This window comes from Hypanus sabinus, chromosome 2 (assembly GCF_030144855.1).
Source record: "Hypanus sabinus isolate sHypSab1 chromosome 2, sHypSab1.hap1, whole genome shotgun sequence".
Classification (NCBI taxonomy): domain Eukaryota; kingdom Metazoa; phylum Chordata; class Chondrichthyes; order Myliobatiformes; family Dasyatidae; genus Hypanus; species Hypanus sabinus.
The window spans coordinates 157,128,209-157,149,133 of record NC_082707.1 but is presented as its reverse complement, the minus strand read 5'-3'; the positions used below and the strand labels follow the sequence as shown (position 1 = coordinate 157,149,133).

Sequence of the window (20,925 nt, the reverse complement as noted above, 5' to 3'; positions counted from 1 at the left end):
GAAAAACATTGCATTAAGAAGATGATAAAAATTTGGATATGCTGGGCTGATTTTAATTTTCCTGCTTAGCATAAATGCAACAGTCATCTGCTTTCTTAAGTGCCCTAAATGCTAGATCTCCAGAAACCATGCAGTTTAGAGAATGGAGGTATTTTTAATATGTAATTGGACCCCAATAACAACTATAGGAGGATGATATAACTGATCTGAATTAATTATCTGCAGAAATTATTTTTACACCATGCAGTATGCTCTCCCATGGAGCTATGGGTTTTCTCTGGGTGTTCCGGTTTCCTCCCACATTCTAGAGATGTACGGTTAGGGTTAGTGAGTTGTGGGCATACTATGTTGGCACTGGAAGCGTGGTGACACTTGCAAGTTGCCCGAGCACAATCTTCAGACTGTTGTGTCATTGATGCAAACTGACACAACAGCGTTTCGTTGCATGCTTCAATGTACATGTGACAGATAAAGCTAATCTTTCTTTGAAATGGAATCCCTTCAAAACAGCTTGAAAATTTAAAAATTCTGTTATTTACATCAACCCAGTATGAAGTCAAACAATTAAATTAATGTTCTTGGGCGGGGGGGTGGAAATTCTGCCATCCACACCCTATTTAGCATAATCATAACTCCATATCTATATTAACGAACTTGAATCTCGCTGCCTACTTTCTGCAAGGGCTTTGTAAGTCACAACTCAAAGGAAATTAGGAATGCTGCTACTCCATAGGAAAGTCTACATGGAAAACGCCTCTGATCAAAAGTCAATCAGGATGATAAGCAAGCATGAGAAGCACCTGCTTAATCTTTGAGGACCTGCAGGGAAATAAAACAGTGGATTCTGTCAGATAGTTCTCAAGCAGAATGCTGAAGACATTTGAGCAAATGTCTTATCACCAGAACTCTGCTCCCGCTCCCATGCTTACGCATCACATCAAGTATCGTGTAGAGTCCATCAGGAAAGATGTAGGTGTGGGAGTGGAGGTACTTGGATCACTGTCTTATGCAGAGGTCAACTGATGTCTGCTCTTGGTGAGCATCGAAATCCAGTTCAGACTAGCCCTGGGGTTACAGTTAACTGCTAGGTGTTTAAATTGAAGTGGGCCTGGCTTTGTCTTCTTCATTCCCATGTCCAACTACCATAATGTGCAGGGAATGTGTATGAGAGAGGCCAGGCATGTGCCAACATATAGACAAAGTTAAAGAGAAGCTAGGTTGGTGGGAGCAATGATCTCTCTCAAAGGTGCAAATATATTTGATTTTCGGGTGCAGTCCTGCTGAGTGAGCGATGAGTTTGGCCTGCAGCTGGATCCTGTACCCATCTGAGTCAGCTCCTACTTTATCTGGTATTGAAGACGGATTGTGTCCACTGAGACGTGATGTACATTTCTCTAGAGCAAGTTGGGGGAGAAATTCACCCAACATGATCTTCAGCCTGATGGTTTTGCTGCACCTTGCTGCATTTGGGCTCTGGGTATCCAAACCAAAAGTGTCCCGGCGCATTGAGCTTCCACCTGTTCCTGGTGTGGACAAAGATGGTTCTGGTTGTTGTTGTTGTTGTGGATGGTTTCATTCAGTGAACCACGTGGCTCCAACTTTCCCATGTAGAATTTTTTTTTGTGTCAAAGAACATCTTTGACCACAGATCAATCAAGCAGCAGTCTCCACAAATTGTCTTTAATCCCTCTGGCGGGGGGGGGGGGCGTGGAGAGGGAAGTGGGAGGAAGAATTACAGCCTTGAGGGACTTGTAGTTTGATGAGACCACCATTCATATCCTGGAATGGAAACTGCTAAAAGTGATCTGGAAAAAGAGCAGCAGTCTTTGTTGAGATGCACCCCAAACAGAGGACTCTATGCTCTACCATTCTCAACCAAGGTGTACATGCAACAGCAACTATCCACTGCTGCTGGAAGATCATCCATTCAATGAGAGGCACCCTCTGGTTTGTGTAAAATCTGCTGATCTTTGAGTTCAGGACTAGCTCAAGAATGAATGTTTCAGACTGGCATATTTCCAGAGTCCAGGTTTTACATACTGAGAGAAGCCTAATATAGACATTGTGATACAATTTATGGGGAAAAGCCATGGATTAAGAGCATCTCACCATTGTACATTGTGGTGTTTGAATCCATGTAAAAATCCCTTTGGTTAATTACTCATGAAATGTGTGTGGGTATATAAATTGGTGTCATGCTGATTAAAGTAAAATTTAAAGTACTGAAAATTGTGGTATATGAATGCTTGCAATTTTTTATATAGTATTTTGGTTAGTTTATTTGTTAGAAAACAAGTGTAAGGAATGTGCAATAAATACCTCATAAATGGATAATTTTTTTTAAAAAGGGAGACCGCAACCTTAAGGTGAACATGGGTAAATTGGCCTGATTGCTGGACTGTAGATATACAAGAGGAACTGCAGGTGGTTCTCGTATATTTACGAGGTAATAAGAGCGGAAGTCTCCTTCTGACTCCACAAAAGCACTTGGTCTCACTTTGCCCGCAGAGGATCTGTTCTCGAGATTGCTTCCCATTGTCCCAGGGCTAAGATTGCAAGCCACCTACACACGGAAGCCTATAAGTAAATAAATAAATATTTATTTATTGCATAGGTCTTGCAATTCAATTTACTGTCTAAAAATATTTGTTTTTTCAAACAGTTAGTAGAATATCTCTTGTTGCGCTTCATGGGCACCTTCATTTAGAAGTATTATTTATGTAAAGTTTTAGAAATTTAATAATGCATATCTCACATTGTCATTTAAAGTAATAAATAAGCAGTAAAACTTACCAAATTTTCAATGTTTTGCCACTTCCTGTCTCATTTTGTGTGTGGTTAGGAAAGAACTTTTTTTTTATATAAGTTTGAAACAGGTGGGTGTGTGGGGGGGGGCATGCTTCCTCTTGAAGGTGTGATGTGCATGATCAAATTTTGTAATCCCCTGTAGAGGATTTTATTCTTGCAGTACTCATTTACTTGTATGATCTTGATGCAGAAATTAGAGGCATGGCAGTGATTCAGCTTTCTTAGAAGTTTGCGTAGATTGATGTGTCACCAAAAACTTTGACAAATCTATTTAGATGCACAGTGGAGAGTGTCCTGTAGAAATACCAAAGCCCAGGAACAGAAAAGCCTACATAAAGTGATGGGTTCAGCTCAGTCCATCCCCGGCAAAACCCTCCCCACTCTTCAGTGCAGTTACATGGAACACTGCCAGAAGAAAGCAGTATCTGTTATCAAAGGCCCCCACTATCCAGTCCATGCCCTCTTGAACTGATGCAGATAACTTCATTCACTACGGCTCTGAAAAGATTCTATGACCTGCAGACTCACTTTCAAGGACTCTTTACAACTTAAGTTTTCAGTATTAGTATTTGCAGAGTTTATTTTTTGCACATTGATTGTTTGTCTATACATAGCTTTTCATAAAATTCTATTGTGTTTTTTCTCTTGCAAGTGCCTGCAAAAAATGAATTTCAAGCAAGCAGATAGTAACATGAACAAACCTTTATAATAAATACTCATTGAACTTTGAAATATTATTACAATCCCCTTTCATTCTAAAAGAGAAGTCCTATTTCCCCGAAGTTATCTTAAATTATTTTTTTCACAAGGCAGCTCACTGGTTTGCTCAGGTAAGATTTTTGAATAGAGAACGATTGACCAAAGCTTCATAATGCTGCTCTTTAGTACAATAATGTGACCAAGGTTCCATAGAGATGAACATGAATAAACAAGTCGTATATAATGCCCATTATGTTGCCTTTATGAACAAGCAGTTTAATCAATAGCGGCATTTTGGTTGATTTAAATTGTGCAGTCAATCAGAAACATGGGTCAAAAGTTCCATCTAAGTACAGCTTTAATTTATGTGAGCTTTATCGTTAGGGGTTAATGGGCAGCATAACAGGATGCAGCTGCATGTAGTCATGACGAATCTGTGAAATTGCCCTGTGATGGTTGGTGAAGGCAGAAAAAAGTATCACAGAAAAATTTCCCTGATCTGTGCTTGAACAAATCCCAATCATGTTCGCATGTCAAGTTCCTGTTATTTTAAGAGGTTATTCTTTTCCTCAAAGTGTCTCTATTTAATTTTAACCAGTTCTTGATATGTTAAATTTTTTATCCTCTTCAATAAGAATGAGGAGTTTATCATAAATAGCAATTCCCATTGAATCCAATGATCTTATCTGACTTTAAATTGAATGCCAAAATACCCCTTTCATGTCCACATTCAAGTGGCATTTGAGTGGCTCTCAGTTCTCCTCAGTTGTTCAATAATAGACGATATTGCTACAAATATGAAACAATGCATTTGTCTCTTTTGCCAAACTGTCTCTTCTAAAATGTTTTAAATGGGCGCCTCAACCTTTCCCTGTACCCAAGTCACTAGTCCCTTGCTTTGCTCTTCTTACCTGCATGCCTCTAACTAATACTCACTGCAACCACATTCCACCTTGACAGCTCTCTGCACACTGGCTGGCCCTCCACAGTTTGGCTGCATCCCCCTGTAGAAATGAAACTAGAGCTCAAGCTTGCACAATGAGCTTCAAAGTCAAATCTGTGTCTAAGAATAGAATAATTTCTCTGTTTATTTTCACGTATAGTTATGGATGGCAGTAATGCAAAAAGAAAACGTGTGCTGTTACTTGAAATCGCAGTTTTAATATTTAAAAAGCCTATAATAATTATCTTCAATTTCCTATCCAATAAGTTACATGGAATTTATCTTCAATCACATGAAACACAAGTTTTTTTTCCCAGAGTGTAAGCTGTTTTGGTCAGGAGGCTATGATATAATTTAGAGACATTATGAAATTCGCCTTCGATATGAAGTTGGTCCTGTACTTAAAGTACCAGATCTGTAAACATGGGGCCTGGGCCAATAATCTAGAAATGTGATTCCAGTTTATAATTCAGTTAGTTAGATAACCCAAAATTAACTGGGGGAGAAAAAACCTTGCTTAGAATGAACATGAAGCTGCTGGATTGTTAAAAACGTTTACTGATGACCTTCAGAGGAGGAAATCTATTGTCCTTCGCTGATTCAGTTTATATGTAACTCCAGGCCTGCCAGTGACGTTCCCTCTGAAATGACCCTCAGTTCAAAAGGATCTCTGATATTTTTAGTTGTGTTGCTGTTCAATAGGTTTTGAGTAAAAACTAGGAAATTCTTTTGTAAGATGTAGATGTTGTTGGTTAAGCGTATGTAGCATTAGTAGTAAGGGTTCTAAGTCATTTTGAACTGTTCTCATTGAAATAGTCTCCATAGATTGATGTGTAGATTATGGATTTGGTGAAAAATAAAAGCCAGGGTTTGTTGAGTTCCTTAGCTAGGACAAAGTATAATTTGTTGAAAGTTATTAGACAGCTCCAGTTTCCAGTAAAATTGAGCTGAAGAACACATATAGGAAATGCATTTCTCCCCCAGAAAGAGCAATTTTTGCAAACCTATTTAAATATTGCATCAGTAAAGCAAACAAATCAAGATACATTGTGCATATTCCCCATTTTAAGATTGTATAACACATACAAGATGTGGAGCTTTTCCTCTGTGAAATCTGATGGTGTTTGTGGAGTAGTAAGTGATCTGATTTCAAGAGGTTTCACATTGTTCCATCTGTCAAGCCTCAAAGTTCAGCTTGATGCACAGAAACAGAGTGAAGCTACTACAAAAACATTCCGTAAACCTAGATTACTCCATTACCTGTGAGTTGGAATTTCTCCACTGAACCTCTCCTCTCTTCCATCTCCTGCCTTTTTTTAAGGTTCTTTAAAGCCACCTCTTTGACCAGTTTATATTTACTTGTCAATCTCCCTGCTTTGGCTCAGTCTGGTTTTGTATGATTGTGTTTCACTGTAGATCCTTGGTATTTTTTTCTGCATGAAAGGCATTTTCGTAATGCAAAATGTTGGTGCTGATCAAAATTGAAGAACTGTCTTTTAAAATTTAGTGTAGTGTGATTCAGTAATTGCTCAGAATCTGCAAAAATAGTTACATAATACCTGTACATCAAAGAATATTGGGAGCATTGAAACCCTTTGCTGTAAATTAATATTTTGTTTACTATTAAATATTGGAGTGCATGATAGCTCCTTGAATTAATGTTAGTTATGAATGGGTATAATTTTACATGTCTTAAAGTTGAATTTATGATGCTTTTCAATAACAGAACACATGTCTAGAATATATCTTTTCAATGTAACTTTGTCATCAGAATAACCTGCAGTAAATACCAAAAACTTCAACTTCAAAAACAGGTTTTGACAATAGTGTTAAGTAGATGACAACTTTAACTCTCCCAATTTCTACTTCTTTTGACCTCAATTGGTTAAAAAGAATTGAAGAGAGTTAAGTTGCCACTTTGGTACCACTCATTTCAGACTATTACACAACCTACCACTTTAAAATAGATGTGGTTGAAATGAGCATAAATGGGCACTTTAGCAATTTGACTGGGCTTCAGTTTTAACATTGATTTCCATTTCATTAACATGCATTATATCCAGACCATTTTACCCAATGGACGTCTGGACACTGTCCAGCCTACTCATAAAACAGGTAATGGGCTATATCTTAGCTATCAGATATCCAGGTGAGGTTGTTTAATTTTAACTGTTCAGGTGCTCTCCTTGAGCTAGGAAAAAGCAGGAGTACAATTCTAGTTGTCTCAAAGGTACCTTGGTCCTCCCCATAATGGAGCTCACCCCTGCCACAATCATACATTTTCCTGCTATCTGAGTTTGGTTGACCTGTTGGGGGCTTTTCTTAGGAAACTTGTGAGCAGCTTGAGTTCCCCTCTCTTTCTCCCCGGCCCCCCACCCCTCACCAACATGCTTCAGCAGCAGATATTAATGAGAGGTAGGAATCAAATTAAGCTTAATGCATCAGCATGATAACTCTTCAGTGGAATTGAACAGAACATGACTTGTTCCCATCTATTATTAGAGTCAGGCTTATTCGATTAAACACTGTACCTGATACACCCACTGCTCACAAGCAATTATCCATAAATAATTGATGCTGAATTTTACACACTGAAAATAAGATGTTCTTTCTGTATTGGCATCCTACAGCCACTTTTTCTCCTTTCAAGTGTCAATAGTCATGAATGTGGCCCAACAATTCTAGCTTATGAACTGAAAAATGCCAGATGGAGAAGGAATATACTTTTATATATTATTATTGGCAATCTGTGGCATTCCAAAGTTCTTGAGATGTGAATTAGCTAAGATAGACTGGCAAATGATACTTAAAGGGTTGAGGGTGGATATGCAATGGCAAGCATTTAAAGATCGCATGGATGAACTACAACAATTGTTCATCCCAGTTTGGCGAAAGAATAAACCAGGGAAGGTAGTGCACCCATGGCTGACAAGGGAAATTAGGGATAGTATCAAGTCCAAAGAAGAAACATATAAATTAGCAAAAAAAAAGCGGCACACGTGAGGACTGGGAGAAATTCAGAGACCAGCAGAGGAGAACAAAGGGCTTAATTAGGAAAGAGAAAAAAGATTATTTTGAGAAAGCTGGCAGGGAACATAAAAACTGACTGTAAAAGCTTTTATAGATACGTGAAAAGAAAAGGATTGGTCAAGAGAAATGTAGGTCCTTTACAGTCAGAAACAGGTGAATTGATTATAGGGAACAAAGACATGGCAGACCAATTGAATAACTACTTTGGTTCTGTCTCCACTAAGGAGGACATAAATAATCTTCTGGAAATAATAAGGGACGGAGGGTCTAGTGAGATGGAGGAACTGAGGGAAATACATGTTAGTAGGGAAGTGGTGTTAGGAAAATTGAAGGGATTAACGGCAGATAAATCCCCAGGGCCAGATGGTCTGCACCCTAGAGTGCTTAAGGAAGTAACCCAAGAAATAGTGGATGCATTAGTGATAATTTTTCAAAACTCCTTAGATTCTGGATTAGTTCCTGAGGATTGGAGGAGGGTGGCTAATGTAACCCCACTTTTTAAAAAAGGAGGAAGAGAGAAACTGGGAAATTATAGACCGGTTAGTCTGACATCGGTGGTGGGGAAAATGCTAGAGTCGGTTATCAAAGATGTGATAACTGCACATTTGGAAAGAGGTGAAATCATTGGACAAAGTCAGCATGGATTTGTGAATGGAAAATCATGTCTGACGAATCTTATAGAATATTTTGAAGATGTAACTAGTAGAGTGGATAGGGGAGAGCCAGTGGATGTGGTATTTTTAGATTTTCAAAAGGCTTTTGACAAGGTCCCACACTGGAGATTAGTGTGCAAACTTAAAGCACACGGTATTGGCGGTATGGTATTGATGTGGATTAGAGAATTGTTTGGCAGACAGGAAGCAAAGTGTGGGAGTAAACGGGACCTTTTCAGAATGGCAGGCAGTGACTAGTGGGATACCGCAAGGCTCAGTGCTAAATATTAATGATTTAGACGAGGGAATTAAATGCAGCATCTCCAAGTTTGCAGATGACACGAAGCTGGGCGGCGGTGTTAGCTGTGAGGAGGATGCTAAGAGGATGCAGGGTGACTTGGATAGGTTAGGTGAGCAGGAAAATTCATGGCAGATGCAATTTAATGTAGATAAATGTGAGGTTATCCACTTTGGTTGCAAGAACAGGAAAACAGATTATTATCTGAATGGTGGCCGATTAGGAAAAGGAGAGGTGCAATGAGACCTGGATGTCATTGTACACCAGTCATTGAAGGTGGGCATGCAGGTACAGCAGGCAGTGAAAAAGGCAAATGGTATGTTGGCATTCATAGCAAAAGGATTTGAGTACAGGAGCAGGGAGGTTCTACTGCAGTTGTACAAGGCCTTGCTGAGACCACACCTAGAATATTATGTGTGCAGTTTTGGTCCCCTAATCTGAGGAAAGACATTCTTGCCATAGAGGGAGTACAGAGCAGGTTGACCAGATTGATTCCTGGGATGGCAGGACTTTCATATGAAGAAAGACTGGATCGACTAGGCTTATACTCACTGGAATTTAGAAGATTGAGGGGGGATCTTATTGAAACGTATAAAATTCTAAAGGGATTGGACAGGTTAGATGCAGGAAGATTGTTTCCGATGTTGGGGTAGTCCAGAACGAGGGGTCACAGTTTAAGGATAAAGGGGAAGCCTTTTAGGACCGAGATGAGGAAAAACTTCTTCACACAGAGAGTGGTGGATCTGTGGAATTCTCTGCCACAGGAAACAGTTGAGGCCGGTTCATTGGCTATATTTAAGAGGAAGTTAGATATGGCCCTTGTGGCTAAAGGGATCAGGGGGTATGGTGAAAAAGCAGGTAGAGGGTTTTGAGTTGGATGATCAGCCATGGTCATACTGAATGGCGGTGCAGGCTCGAAGGGCCAAATGGCCTACTCCTGCACCTATTTTCTATGTTTCATTGCCAACATGGTCACCATCATAATGCAAAATATCCAGCTTCGAATCTACACTAATCAAGGGTTCACAAACTCCAAAAAGATAAATGACCAGATGATCTTTAACAATGTAGTTTACAGCACTAATCTTGCCCAGGACACTAGGATAATATCCCTGCCTTTCTTTAAAATGTACCCTGGTGGGCCCTTTCCTGTCATTGGGGGGGGGGGGGGCAGCTGTTAATAACCTCTCTGTACCTTGTAGAAGCACTAGCCTGAATTGCTGAAGTGGGGTTTGAAATTGTGAGCTGCAGTTGGCAAAGTGAGAATGGAACCACTGAGTGAGGAACTTATAATCGACTACTTGTGGAGAATTATGTCATTACCTGCATATCTCCATGGGGGTTCATTTAGCTTTCTGTTTAGCCACATGCCAAATTTGACCTGTATCCTTTTACAAAGATTGTCTCCATCCATGTTTATGTTGTTCCCTATCTCTACCCTCTCTGCTGAAGCCCTCATTCCATCATTTATTACCTTGAGACCTGAATGGTTCTGGATCTGCTTCCGGCACATCACCATGTCTCAGTTATCTATCATTCCAATATTTAATTACCTATTTCTGGTTCCCAAAAGCCTTACCTTTAAAATTCTGACATAAGAAAGGCTTCAGATGCTGGAATGGAGCAATATGCAAGTACTACCGGGGCAAATATGGAGGGAAATGAACATTTGATGCTTTAGGCCGAGACCCTTTATCTGAATAAAAAGGTGGTGGGGGGGGAGAGTACGTCTTGGTGGGTGATTGATGAATCTAAACGAAAGGGGGAAAATGGTTTGGTGGGGGAGGGGAGAGAAGTGGGAATGATATAAGTAGGTGAAAAATAGAAGTGGAAAAGGATGAAAACGATGGAATCTGATAGGAGGGGACAGTAGACCATGGAACAAAGGGAGGAAGGTGTGGGTGATAGGCCGTTCATGAGGGTGTGGGAGAGGAAAGAGAAGGCCTGAGGAAAAGGGGATTACTGAAGGGGGATGGCTACTGGAAGTTGGAGAAATTGATGATATCATCAAGTTGGAGACTACAAAACAAAATACACAATGTTGCTCCTCTAATCTTAGTCTCGCCTCAACTTGGCAGTGGGGAAGCTGTGCACAGACATGTTGGGAAGTGCAATTAAAATGTCTGGCCACCAGGAGATTCTGGTTGTCACAGTGTACAGATGAAAGGTGCCCAATGAAGTTATCAACCACTCTGCATCAGATCTCACGAACGTAGAGGAGGCTGCATCAGATGCAAGAAATGACATCAATGGGCTGGCTCACCTGGAAGAACTGTTCAGAGCCCTTAATGGCGGTGAGAGAGGTTTAACATTTGGGGCAGTGGCAGGGAGAAGTGCCAGTAGGGACGAGGAGGCAAGGGAGTTGTGGAGAGAGCAATCCCCGTGGAATTAAAATTCTTATGCTTCCACACAAACCCCTTTATAACCGTGCCCTTTTATTTCAAAACATATGGTCTCTCTGAGGTTTAATCCTGGCAGCAAGAATAGAATAGCACTTTTTGTTCCTGGTGAGAGACTGTTAAAGGGGATTTGGGTATTCTTGTATAGGAAACCAGGAAAATTAACATCAGGTGCAGCGAACAATTAGAAAGGAAAATTATATGTGTCTTTATTGTAATGAGGTTGGTATATATGAGTAAGTCTTGATGTGTATATGTTTGTAAGTATATGTGTGTTTAATCCACTCCATGCAAGCTGCTCGTCACCATCTGACCTTGGTCAGTTATTACTGTGAGGACTGCAATTACTTTTCTTCTCTCCAAGTCCCCAGCTCTATCTCTCTGCGCAGTACAGGAGTGCTTAAATGGACACTGAAGGTTCTTTCATTTAAAACTAATGTTGAGGTAAATACTGGAACTCAATTTTTAGTTCTACCATTACAGTAATAGAAATAGAGTGGTATTACAATATATATTTTGGTTCTCTTGTATTATGGTTTATAAGAGCTGCTTAATGTAAAATAGCAGCCGAATGGGTAAGATTTCTTTGGATCTGTCAACTTTGAAACAATTCATTTTCTATGAATGAAATTGCTGAGAATTTTTCTGGTCTTTGCAGAGCCATAAAGTTAGTCGTAAGATAAAATAAGATGTCAGTGTATGCCAGTGCTTGTCTAAAAATGAATATTCTGGAGCTGCCATGATCATGTTTTATTAGAAGGTGCTTGTTAGTTTTCATTAGATGGGAGTATGGAGAATCTAAAACTTAACTAATGATGGGATTATAATATGGAGGTCTGGCAATCATTAACCAACATTTGTGCTGTATACATCAATAATAATCCTATTCACAATGTCAGTCAATAGACTGCTGTGTCCTATGTTACTTTAAAACCATGAAAATTTATAAGGAGACTTGCATTTATTTTAAATTGCACCCTGTAAACCAAAAAAAAATCCAATATCATTGATCATGGAACTATGTGGAAGACTTGGTTGCAATTTAAATAGTGTTGTTTCATAGAATAAATGTAATACAGCCTTATACGAAGGGCTGTGATAAAGCTTTGTATTTTCAGACATGTCCAGTGGTGAACTAATGGTGTTTTTGCTTGGTCCTGGTGGCTGGCTGTGCTTGATACTATTTGTCTTCATGTTCATTGTTAATGATTGTTCTGTCTGGAATGAATGGTACAAGATCGAACAGCACAACAGAGACAGTTCAAAACTGTAATGTATTGCCTAAATGGGGTTTTCAGAAACTATAAGTTGTTTAACTTGAAATCAAAAGATCACATTGTGAAATTGGAAATGGTAGAAACCCACTCTGCCTCAACTTGCTCATGTATGGTGAGAAAGCACTGTTTAAAAAGAACGCTTTCAGTATGTGGTATTGTGGTGAAGCAAGCAACTGGCAGTAATTCAAACTCCTTAGTCCAAAAATGTAGTATTAACTTCAAGAGCAGGTTAAAACTGAAGATAGTAGAACCCATATGGGATGTAATAAGGATCAGGAAGGATTATTGCCAGCTGAATACATAGATGTGCAGTTTCCTCTAAGTTGGGAGGTTAAAATTGACTCCCCATAAGAGCTTACAGAATTCAAAAGCATTTAATTTATTCTTATTTTGAGATACAGCACAGTAACAAGCCCGACTGGCCCAATGAGCCCATGCCGCCCAATTATACCCATGCGAGCAATTAACCTATGAACCCAGACGTTTTTGAAATGTGGGAGGAAACTACGCCTCCTGGAGGAAGCCCACATGGTCACAGGGTGAATTTACAAACTGCTTATAGACAGCATTGGGAAATAATCCTGCGTCGCTGCCCCCACAACAGTGTTGCTAACCACTGGGCTGCTCTGCTGCCCCAAATTTTTAAGTCTTTTCCATTCTTTAAGTTAAAGGTACAGTCGGCCCTCCGTATCCGCGGGGGATTGGTTCTGGGACCCCTTGCGGATACCAAAATTCGTGGATGCTCAAGTCTCTTACTCAACCTGTCTCAATGCAGTGGACCTTAGGACCCAGTGGAACCCCAGACCTTATTTAATCTGTCTCAGCGGCAGAGATCTGAATCCGCAGTGTTTCTGTTCACAAAAATAATCACGATTGAAAATAAAGTGGAGATAATAAAGCGATCAGAAAGAGGTGAAATGCCATCGGTCATTGGAAAAGCATTAGGCTACATCGGTCAACGTTCGGAACAATTTTAAAGGATAAAGTGAGAAAGGCTGTGCCCCGATGACAGCTACAATTATTACTAAGCAACGCAGTGGTTTAATTATTGGGTTTTGGGTTTTTGATCCTCCACATCAACCCGGCACGGTGGAGAGCACACTCGGGAGTGATCTGTCCCGAGTCCGAGAACTTCATCCATTCGCAAGCCCGGCGCTGAAACATACGTTCTTAAGTGTTTTATATGCATAGAAAGGTAAAATATATACTTTATACGAATGCAAACGTTTGACTAACTGACGCTAAATAATACCGGATGTACCTGTTCGGACTTGCTTAGTAAGAAAACTTCCGATTTTTTTCGATCCCGATGCACAATAACCCATGCACGTCCTCCCGTATACTTTAAATCATCTCTAGATTACTTATAATATCTAATACAATGTAAATGCTATGAAAATAGCTGTTATACTGCATTGTTTAGGGAATAATGACAAGGAAAAAAAAGTCTGTACATGTTGGAACAACAAGTGCTGGAAGAGCATTTCCGGGTTTTCGCGATTTGTGGTTGGTTGAATTCGCACATGCGGAATTGCTCATGTTAAAGTTTACCTATGTAAACTACCAAACCACAGTTACTTTTTCTCTTCTGTGTATGTGTCTTAGTGCTTCAATTTTGTAATTCCCACTTCTTAGCCTCTACTTAAGAGAACATATTTTGTTCCTGTAAATCTTCTCCTCTTGCCAAGCTAATTTAAAATGTCTATTTAATTAATATCAATTTCTGGAATTCTCTGCCTTGGGGTTGGAAGTGGGATTACTAAAAACTGGTAGTAGATAAATATTTGATAGATCAGAGAATATGGAGAAATGGCAAGAGGAGTTGAGACCAGCATAGATCAGCCATGATCATATGAAACGTCAAAACAGGCTTGGACAAGGGCCTGATCCTGATTCTTTTCCCTTGTGTTCTCTGATTCTTGTCATGGTAAATTGTTCCATGCGGAGAAATCTAGGAGACTCGATTCACATTCCCAAGCTTACAGGACTAAGAGGCAATCTTATTTTTTTTTAAAAAAAGTTAAAGGCTAGCAGGGCTGGTAGAGTAGTGGTCCCCAACCACTGGGCCGTGGACTGGTACCAGGCCGTAAAGCATGTGCTACCGGGCTGCGAGGAAACAATATAATTTGGCGATATGAAATTATGAGTCAGCTGCACCTTTCCTCATTCCCTGTCACGTCCACTGTTGAATTTGAACGCACGTGAGGTCATTACTCACGTGTCATCCATGTCAGTGCAGGAAGAAGATCAACTCCTCGAGCTTGCAAATGGCAGTGGGCTGAAAAGTATGTTTGACATAACATCTCTGTCAGCATTCTGGATCAAAGTTAAGGCTGAATATCCTGAGATAACCACGAAAGCACTGAAAACGTTGCTTCCATTTCCAACATCATATCTCCGCAAAGCGAGCTTTTCTGCAATGAATGCAATGAAAACTAAACTGCAGAATAGACTGGACATAAGGAACCCCCTTCAAGTATCGCTGTCTCCCATCACCCCTCGATGGGACTGTCTTGTTGCAGGGAAACAACCCCAGAGCTCCCATTGATTCACTGATATTGGCGTGTTGCAATGATTTTATATGTTCATATGGGGAAAATGTGCGCTGTGTGTTTAATGTTAAATTTGTTAGATAAACCCTTTTAGAATCGAAATTGAGTGTATTAGCCGCATACAAGTGACAGTTGATTTATCACCTATATTCTGGTTGTGATTAACACCCACCAGCGGTTGGCCGGTCCACAAGAATATTGTGAATATTAAACCGGTCCACAGTGCAAAAAAGGTTGAGGACCCCTGAGCTAGATGAAAGGGGTTTCCTCAGCTGTGGAATCTAGAATTTGGTTTAAAGTCTCTGAAGAATAGATTGGCTACTTTATGGTTGAGACGAAAGGGTCACTTTCAACTTAAGAGTTGGTTCTCTGGAATTATTTAAGGCAGAGGGTGGAGAATGTACATACACAAGACAAGGACGGGGGGTGGGGGTGGAATCTGAGACTAGTGAAATCAAGAAGTAAGGGTGTTGTGAGTAAGGGGGCAGAATAGAATTCTAATACTAGTGATATCAAGGAATAAAGGGATTGGGGTTTCTAATATTAGGGAAATCAGGGAATAAAGGAACCAGAAGGGTTCTGATACTAGGGAAATCAAGGAATAAAGTGACAATGTGGGATAGTGGTGTTGAGATAAAAGGTCAGCTATGATCTTCATGGAAATTAAAGCTTATTTAGAGGGGCCTAAAGATTTACTTCTGCTATTTTTCTTTACACATTTTTCTGTCCATAGCTATTCATACATCAGTTGAAGATGGGTTTAAGTTATCCCAGCGTACAGGGCTTCAACTACCCACCAACCCTTTTGCTCTAAGACTGCATGCTGTGAAGTTATTCATGTTTATACTTTGAGAGCACAAATGAGTGATGTATGCTTGGTCATGTCTTATACACATGCATGATTTTCCTAAAACCATGCAATACTTGATTGATTGTTCATTTCACATCCTATGATATTTTTGTTAACACAAGGAATAAATCCAATTTTCTACAGTGATGTGATAATGCCAGTTTTGAGCTTAACAAAATGAATTATTTTGGTAACTTTATCTGCAACATACCATGATAAAACCTGATTGTATAGGATCCAACAGACTAGAGAAAAGTCACTAGCCGCAAATTGCTGAAAGGCAAGTCTTAATGTATAAAGAAAAGGAACTTACCAGAATTGCTTTTGCGCTGGGAGCTTATTTTATGTCCCAGAGCATAGTGGAGTCAGAAGTAATACGGGTTGGTCCCCTTAGCGCAAAGTAGACTAAGTAAATTTGATAAATCTTTATCTAATTTATCTCAACAACATGAATTTAAAGCAAGATGTTTCTTATAAAAATATAAGAAATACATAAAGAAAAGTTGTGCCACAATAATAACCTCTCACTCCATGTAGCAAAACCAAGGAGTTGATTATTAACTTCAGCTGGAGGAGATCAAAGGTCCATGAGCCAACCCTCATTGGAGGATCAAAGGTGGAGTGGGTCGGCAACTTTAAATACCTCAGTGCTATAATTTAACAGGACCTGACTTGGGCCCGGCACTTAAGTGTAATTATGAAGAAAGTACTTCAATATCTCTACTTCCTTGGAGGTTTACAAAGATTCGGCATGACATCTAATACTTCGACCAGCTTCTATAGGTGTGTGGTGGGGTGTATATTGACTGGTTGCATCACGCTATAGTATGGAATCACCAATGTTCTTAAACAGAAATTTCCACAAAAAGTACTGGATCTGGCCTGATCCATCATGGGTAAAACCCTTCCCTGCACTGAGCACATCGATATGGAGCACTGTTGTGGGAAAGCAGCATCCATCATCAGTGACCCCCCCCCCCCTCCCCGTTGTTGCCATTAGGAAGAAGGTACGTGAGTGTCAGGATTCACACTACCAGGTTTAGGAACAGTTATTGCCCCTCCACCATCAGGTCCTTGAATGGGGATAATTTTGCTCAACTTCACTTGCGCCATCACTGAATTGTTCTCACAGCCCAAGGGCACACTTTCAAGAACTCTTCGTCTTCTGTTCTCGATACTTATTGTTTATTAAATTTATTTTTATTTTTCCTCTTTTGTATTTGCACTGTTTATTGTCTTTTGCACATTGGTTGTTTGTCTGCCCTGTTGGATTGGTCTTTCATTGACTCTGATATGTTTCTCAAACTTACTGAGTATTCCCACAATCATATGAATCTCAGGATTGTCTATTGTGATATATATGTACTTTGAATTGTTATGAGTGATGAACAGACCCGATGGGGTGCAGAGTTAACCATTCCCACCCCCCCCCCCCCGAGAACTACAAACTATTGCTGTTGCTATGCTGCTATTGAGAGAGAGATAAAGCCCAGGCAAGAACATCTGCTACAGATAAGAGGGGGAGAGAGACTGTTGATTTACCGTATTTTGACTCTTCCTGGATTATTTTCCTTCCACTACAAGGACTTTACTTTGCTTGTTAACATTCCTCAGGAGATGGCAGGAGTGGCCTAATTTGATGGACGTGGTCATTCAGAGTTGATGGATAGCTGAGACCCCGTGAGTGGGGATAATAGACAGGTCTGGAGAGACACCCTTCAGACACGCCTGTGGACACTGAGTGTTGGGAACCCACAGAAAGGTGGGGGTTTCGGAGACCAAATCAGGAGATCGGTCAGTAAAGCTCACAGTGTTACAGTAGGGCCGGTGGGGACTTGTGTGTGTGTCCACTCATGCCAGAGTGACGAGTCCACCACAGAAGAACGGTTGAGCTGAAGAACAGAGGGGTCATAACTGAATGACCACAACGATATGACGGACTAAGAAAGCAACGGAAAGTTTGCCTGCTGTAGCTGTTGCTGTTACCTCTCTCTCTCTCTCCAACGATTTCAATACAACAACCATAACCACCTCAGCATTTATGAACTGAACTCTATACTTTCCTATGACAATTCATTTACCCCTAGACATCGATAGAGCTTGTTTATCATTGATTATTATTATTCCTACACTTTTAGGTTTATTACTGCTAACTTGTTATATATGTATATTTGCATTTTTGATATTGTATTGTGCAGTTTACTAATAATCACCTTTAGTTTGGTACCACCAGACTCCAACGGATTCTTCTGTCTTTGCTGGTCTGACACCCAGTTACAGGGTACGTAACAGAATAAATTTACTTTGAACTTTATCACTGATGGATTGGTAGCCGAAGTCCATAAATGTGGGATGATTGATAAAAACGGGTACAATGAGGATAAGTTCTTGAATGAAACAAAGGATCACAAATGAAGTGCAGTAAAGTAGTGGATACAAGTTTAGGTGTAGTCTTCAAAGGGAATTGAATAAGTTCTCTAAAGCATGATTTCCACTAAAATTATCCAGATTCCATGGTGTGTGAAATAAAGGATTCTACTGCAGTTGAAGGAGGGGAGACAGGAATTCAAAGCAGAACCATATGCCTTAGATTTCTGCTTTATTTCCTCTGTCGGAAATCTCATGGGGGGGGGGGGGAGGGAACATGTTTTCTGCCAAGCTGACCTCTCCCATAGCTTAGCAACAGCTTGGTGATGCTTAAATGATGATCCAGGACCACACCAAGAAATCAGTGCAATACCTTCCCATCAGGCTCAGTGAAACCTATATCTTCTGAGCATCATAATTCCCAAAGCCGGCAAGAAATAAAGGTCACAGCACCTGACACCAGCCCATTTCTATGGAAGTATTTGTTTGCATACACTCAATGAAGCATTGTGGCTCTTTTGCCTGAAATAACTGTGTACTGCACTGCCTTTTTGATGGCAATGCAGCGTCGACCCCTTGTAGTGCCACTGCAGTATCTGGTTCCTGTCCAAGAATCCAACAATACGATTTAGTACATGATTCTGTGATTCACACCGGCAGACCTAAGCAAATGTTTAATTTCACACTTGGGTTTATTGTATATGTTTAAAACATAATAATTATGAAGGAATGATAAACAATTTAATTTTGAAAAACTCTGAATAAAGTGGAATCCTATATGGCACAGTCTTACTGGTATGAATTGGCAGTTCTTTGGCAATGAAAAGTAAAGGGTAAACCATAATGACCTTATTGGTGTGACTATTGAATTTGTGTTTTATTCAACAACAAAGGAGTAGAGCAGAATAATTAATTAATTTATTCCTTTAACACGCTCTGAGTTTGTATGAAATTCACACTGACATGAAATATATTTAGTGCACATTACCTGTCTATCACTGACAGCTGCCAAACAGAGCCTGGAAATGGTGGATTTATGGCAGATTTACTTTGTGTCAGCTTTACTGTAACAGCTGGAGCTCAAACAAATGACAGTGAATTTCTGTGGGGGTTCTTTTGGTCGGCTGCCAAAACTTCTTCATAATAGCCATGGAAATTCACGGTTTTAAAAAAAGGACATAAATGAGGTTTATATTCCCTTACTTCTATTTCCATAACTTTTTTCTTTTAGTTTTAGCTGATGAGGTGAAATCTTTGTGTAAATTTGCACATGTGCCCACATACATGCAGTGTAATATACATTCATGCTAACTCTCACAATTCATTCTCTTATGTACGTGTGTGAGTAAACATATGTATACACACACACACACACACACACACACACACACACACACACACACACACAATAATTCTCTTACAAGTAAAATCATTGCACAAATTAATACTCTTGCATAAGGAAGTTAAATTCATATATAAGCTCTCATATTAATTTTTGTTCTGCACCCTGCTCTTGTTCTGCCTGGATTTTGATAGGTTTTCATTAAATTTGAATTTAATGTAGGAACTTTATGGGTTACCCTTGTTACTAAGAAGCAGGAATTCACATCAATAGGTAAAACTGTACCATATAGTGTTCTATTTGCATCAGAGTTCTTCAAATTTATCATGCTTATCATTCCTTCATAATTATAAAATAAACTGTAGCTCAGAGAATCGTATTTTTACTAACTAGAAAATTTCGTAGACCCTTTCTCGATCAGAGGAATCCGAGGGATGTCCTTAACACTTGAAATAGCTTTGTTCTGTGTGTGGGGTTTTTGTATTTCTACTGAAGAGACTTCTTAACTTTGTTGGTTCATGTAATTAATGGTCTAGAAATTAACCTTTGGTCGATTCTAATAATCCATTACAGTAAAGCTCATGACAATTCACTATCTGCTTATTCAGATTTCGCAATGCTCTGGCATCTGGCTCACTGAGTAATGTTTTTTCACTCTCCCTTTAAATTTACCTGTCTCTCTTTCCAACGCTGTCTTTAAGCACTATGATGCCATGTTTCCCACATGTCCTTGAATCTCAATGGACTGTTTGCTGTGCTCCCTTAATAGCAATAACATCCAATTGTCTGGAACACCTGCTGTTCCAGCATCACCAATGACCTGAGATTGCAGGATTAACAGAATTTTACTATATTGTACCATGTCATTCTTCACTTAAATGGGCTGACTCTTTGATCCCAACTCAGGATGTCAAAGCTGTCCTGGTGCGTGTCATTATGCTGCTTATACTATCAGCAATAAATAATATATCTACCTATAGAGATAGTGTGAGTAAATTCAGTAAATTTTGTGCATTAAGTTAGATATGTAAGTAAATGCAGTAATAACAACAAAAATGCTACTGCAAGAGTATAATATAGCAATGGGTGTGGAAAATACAGTAAAACAAATAATTTTAATTGCTGCCTAACTTAATGTTTTACAGTATTTTCTGTTTGTTTCAGATTTCCAGCATGTGCAGTTTTAACAAAAAAATTAATATAAATAGTAAATGCAAGTCCAACATAATAAAAGGTAAATTTTTAGGATAGCTGCTCATCAACAATAAATCTCAAGATGCAGTGATCCAATTCCAGAGGAAGGTGAAAATCCTTAACTTAATTAGGAGCTTTTGGATGCCACAATGGGCATTCCCTTTCATGACGTAAAGTCACTTATGTTCAAAGCATGTAGCACCAGCTATTATTCTCACCCACCATACGCTTGGCAACTGAAACTATACCATTTCATTTGGGTGTTTTTCAGAAATCCTATATCCTCCTGATTCTGATATGCTGCTTTTCGATCCTTTGCTATCAATTCGAAATACTGTTTGCCTCTATGTTTAACTTCCATCCATTATTTATGATATTATTCATGCTTTTGTAACCTCACAGTTTCATCATTTTGATGTCACAAACTCCTCTGATGTTTATAATGTCTAGGGTTTGATTAAAGAGTTAGCCAGGAAAGCTTACAAATGCCCGGACTTTCTGAGGAGGCTGAAC

General features: G+C 39.5%; 1 protein-coding gene and 1 long non-coding RNA gene across 5 annotated transcripts in view; one reads left to right on the top strand and one right to left on the bottom strand.

Moving 5' to 3' along the window:
* LOC132385391 (E3 ubiquitin-protein ligase pellino homolog 2) overlaps positions 1–20,925 on the top strand; it is a 153,372-nt gene that overhangs the window by 53,753 nt on the left and 78,694 nt on the right. The gene's annotated exons all lie outside the window — the stretch shown is intronic.
* Positions 2,246–13,535, bottom strand: LOC132385407 (uncharacterized). The gene is made up of 3 exons (XR_009509180.1): positions 13,369–13,535; positions 4,419–4,511; positions 2,246–2,577 (listed from the first exon to the last, which is right to left on the bottom strand). It is a non-coding gene; the product is annotated as an uncharacterized LOC132385407 (long non-coding RNA).